Below are 5,059 nucleotides of genomic sequence, written 5' to 3' on the forward strand. Positions count from 1 at the left end.
ATAAACCGCACTTTTCTCGAATGTGTTGAATTACTAATCTTACCCATATGCATTCCCGACTTGCTTCATGAATTGCAATAATCTCTGAGTGATTTGAAGAAGTAGCAACAAGTGTTTGCTTGACAGATCTCCATAAAATAGCAGTACTTCCACATGTAAATAGATATCCTGTTTGAGATCTACCTTTATGCGGATCAGAAAGAAAACCCGCATCTGCATATCCAACTAATTGTGAATTTGAACTTTTTGAATAAAATAATCACATGTCAGTTGTTCCACGAAGATAACGTAGAACATGTTTGACCCCATTCCAATGCCTTCGAGTTGGTGCAGAACTGTATCTTGCTAGTAAATTAACTGAAAATGCAATATCAGGTCGTGTGCAATTTGCAAGATACATCAGAGCACCAACAACATTAAGATATGGTACTTCAGGATCAAGAATTTATTCGTCATCTTCTCGAGAGCGAAAATAGTCTTTTTTTACATCAAGTGATCGAACAACCATTAGAGTGCTCAAAGGATGAACTTTCTCCATATAAAAGTGCTTTAGGATTTTTTGTGTGTATGTTGATTGATGAACAAGAATTCAATTTGGAAAATGTTCAATTTGTAAGCCAAAGCAAAATTTTGTCTTTCCAAGATCTTTCATCTCAAACTCATTTTTTAAATACATTGCAGTTTTTATGAGCTATTCTGAAGTCCCAACAAGATTTAAATCATTTACATAAACTGCAATGATAGTAAATCCAAATTCTGATTTCTTAATGAAAATGAATGGACAAATTAGATTATTCTTAAATCCTTCTTTCAATAGATATTCACTAAGACGATTATACCGCATGCGTCCGGATTACTTTAACCCGTATAAAGATCTTTGTAGATTGATAGAATAAATACTTCGGGACTTCGAATTATATGCTTCAGGCATTTTGCATCCTTTAGGGATTTTCATATATATATCATTATCAAGTGATCCATATAAATATGTTGTAACCACATCCATTAAACACATATCCAAACTTTCTGTAACTACCAAGCTAATCAAAAATCTAAATGTAATTGCATCCACTACAGGGGAATATGTTTCTTCATAATCAATACCAGGTTTCTGCAGGAAACCTTGTGCAACAAGTGTTGCTTTGTATCTCACAATTTCATTTTTTCTCATTTCGTTTTCGTACAAATACCCACTTGTATCCAACAAGCGATACACCTTCAGGTGTTTGGACTATAGGTCCAAATATTTCACGTTTTGCTAGTGAGTTCAATTCTGCCTGAATTGCTTCCTTCCACATTGGCCAATCATTTCTACATCGACATTCTTCGACGGTTTGTGGTTCAATATCATCATTACTTCTGGTAATGTCAAATGCAACTTTAAATGAAAATATGTTGTCGACAACAATTTTGTTTGTATCCAATATTTCTCTTCTACTTACATAATTTATTGAGATCTCATTATTTTCAAGTACCTGTTTCTCTTCAGGGGTTAACTCTTCAGGAGATTCCTCTTCGGGGAATTCCTTTCCAGGAGAATTTTATACAGAAAGTTTGGATGGATCAATTTTCTTTGCCTGTTTTGTGGGTAAGGCCTCTTCAGGAGCACCGATTTCATTTCCTTGTGCTTTTCTCTTTTAGAGAATCTTATCCTTTGCACCAATAGGTCTTCCACGCTTCAGGCATGCCTTAGACTCATTTGCTGCTGTATTAATTGATTGTCCTACATGGATTTCTATCTTCGTTGGAGTATTAGCAGTTAGAATGTGAGACTTAACTATTTTCTTGTTGTTAGTAAATGCATCCGGCAATTGATTTGCAATACTCTGCAAATGAATGATTCTCTAAACTTCTAGTTCACATTGATTTATACGATGATCAAAATGAGATAACGTCGAATTATTTCAAGTGATTTCTTGTCGTGCTTCTGGCAACAACTTTTCTCTCCCTAGTGATGGGAATATGTTTTCATAAGCAAAGGTCGAGCAATTAACTGAAGTCATTTAATAAACGATTCAGCTAAACCATTATGAGTATGAGTATGAGCAACAGGATATTCAACATTAATTTTAATTGACATGCAATAGTAATAAAATGCTTGAGATGTAAATTCATCCGCATTATCCATCCGAATAGATTGAATTGAATAATCTGAAAATTGTGCTCGTAATCTAATTATTTGAGCAAGAAGTCTAGTAAATGCAATATTACGAGTAGCAAGCAAGCAAACATGTGACCACCTAGTTGATTCATATATTAAAACCATAAAATATCTAAATAACTCACATGGAGGGTGAATCGGCCCACATATATCCCCTTGAATTCTTTGTAAAAATAATGGATATTCAACAATTACCTTAGAAGGGGATGATTTGATAACAAGTTTACCTTAAGAACATGCAGCACATGGATAATCACTTGGTAAAAGAATCTTCTGGTTCCTTAAGGGATGTCCATGAGAGTTCTAAATTATTCGACACATCATAATTGTTCCTGGATGTCCAAGACGATCATTCCAAAGCATAAACATCTTTGGATTAGAGCACTTTTGGTGCATCACAACATGTGATTCAATTGTTCTTATTGTTGTATAATACAACCCAGAAGAGAAAGCAAGTAGTTTTTCCAATATGAGCTTTTGGCTCGAAATTATTGAAGTAATATAAAGATATTCGTCACTGCCTTCATTAGTGGTTTCAACATGATAACCATTTAGACGAATATTCTTAAAACTGATTAACTTTCTTCTAGATTTAGAAGAATACAAAACATCATCAATACAAAATTTTGTTCATTTTGGCAATATGATATTTGCTCTTTTAGAGCCTTCGATTAGGTTTGATGAACCTGATATTTTATTGACACTAGCTTTGTTTAATATCAAATATTGAAAATATTTCTTATCTCTAAGAATTGTGTGCGTTGTACAACTGTCTGCTAGACACAAATCTTCACCAATCATCTTGGAATTAATCATTCCATCAATATGACCCATACCTCTATATAGAAACAAAATATATATTAAAATTTTATTAATCAAAAAGAAAATAACAAAATACAATTAAATTTGACAATGTAAACATATTGTGATTAAGACTCAATGAAAACATTTTAATTGTTGTAGACATATTCATTACCAATCAGAAGATCAGTTTTTGTGTTAGAGTCTACAAAGAAATCAGAAACATCAAGATAAATGTTACCCTCTCCATTTAGAGTATCAAGAAAAATTGGGGAATCTTAAGGATTACTGTGATTAGCAAAATTCATTTCAATCACCTTTTCTTTTATGGAGGCTTGATATAGGTCTACCAGATGTTTAGGCGTACGACAGGTACGTGACCAATGTCTTTTCATACCACACATGTAACATTTATCTTCATAGTTCTTTGTAGGTTTATTCTGTAAACCTTTGTTTTCATTTTGTTTCGCCTCAGTGTAGTTCTACTTCTGGTGGTATGAAGCATTTCTTTTATAAGAATTATGAGTACGTTCCCCTTGACCTCTATAAATTTTTTTTCTACCACATCTACGTCCACGACCATGGTTTCCTTTATTACCATGAAATGATGTTCCATTTGCTTTAGGAAATGGTGTAGAACCCGTTAGACGAGATTGATGATTTTTCATTAATAGCTCGTTGTTTTGCTCACCCACTAGAAGACAAGATATCAGTTCGGAATATCTTGTGAAATTATGCTCACGATATTGACACTGCAGGAGCACATTTGAGGCATGAAATGTGGTATATGTTTTTTTTTTTTTTTTTTTTTTCCTAACATATCCATATCAGTGACTTTTTCTCCACACAATTTTAATTGTGGGCTGATTTTAAAGTGTTCAGAGTTATAGTCATTGACACTCTTGAAATCTCGCAACCTCAGGTGCACCAAATCATAACGAGCTTTTGGGAGGATAACTGTCTTCTGGTACTCGAATATCTCCCTTAAATTATTCCACAAGGTTAAGAAATTCTTTACCGTAAGGTACTCAGTTTTTATATACTTCAGGCATATAAAATTATAAGACATCATATTCATAGCATTAGTATGATAACATTCTAGTTCATATAAATCTCACACGAATTATAATATGCAAATGTTATAATATGATTCTTAAAACACAAAAAATTTCTAAGCATATGTTAGAATGTTAATTAACAAAATAGATAATAAGATTATTAAATGTTAAAGAAACTTATAATGAATTGAGAATACCTCACAGATAGCTTTTGATGTTGAAGATCAAAAGAACACAACAATTGATTAGAGCTTCATACTAATAACATGTTGTAAAATCAAAGAAAATGACAAGATAAGATAAAGATATTGCAATATGTGAAACTAGTTCTTTAGGAACTATGCATGATTCTTCTCTATTATTGAGTGATTTACATACAACTCACACTACAAAAAATCAATTTTTTGCTGACATAAGTTTTCTAACGTGTCAGGTAGCCTGACACGTCAGAAAATCCTCTTGACGGGGCATTTTTGACGTGTTTCAGGCGTTAGGATTATGGGTGTTAGAAACAGAAAATTTCTGACGTGTTAGATTTAACACGTCAGAAAATTTAAATTCTGACGTGTCAGATGTAATACATCAGAATTTTCTGACGTGTCAAATTTTGACACGTCCATAATTTAAAATTATTAAAAAAAATAATTTTTCTTTTTTTAAAATTTTTTCTGATTTTTATTTTCAATTAAAAAATGTATTAATTTATATTATTTTTCAATTAAAATAATATATATATATATATAAGTTTGGTACGTTTCTTCCCCAAGCTCTCTACCTAATCTATTCTTTCCTCCATTTTCACTGTCTCTCTCTCTTCTTTCTTCCATTTTCACTCTTATTTCCTCCATTTTCAGAAACCCAAACCCAAAAAATCTTCAAAAAATCAAAAACCCAAATCAAAAAATAAACCTTATGCTTCTTCGATCTTCTTCTCTTCAAATCAAAAATAAAAAATCTCTCAAATCAAATCAAAATAAACCAAATTAGAGCTTCTTCAAATCAAAAATCTCTCTTCTTCGATCTTCTTCTCTTCTCCTTC

This window comes from Corylus avellana, chromosome ca5, assembly GCF_901000735.1.
Source record: "Corylus avellana chromosome ca5, CavTom2PMs-1.0".
Classification (NCBI taxonomy): domain Eukaryota; kingdom Viridiplantae; phylum Streptophyta; class Magnoliopsida; order Fagales; family Betulaceae; genus Corylus; species Corylus avellana.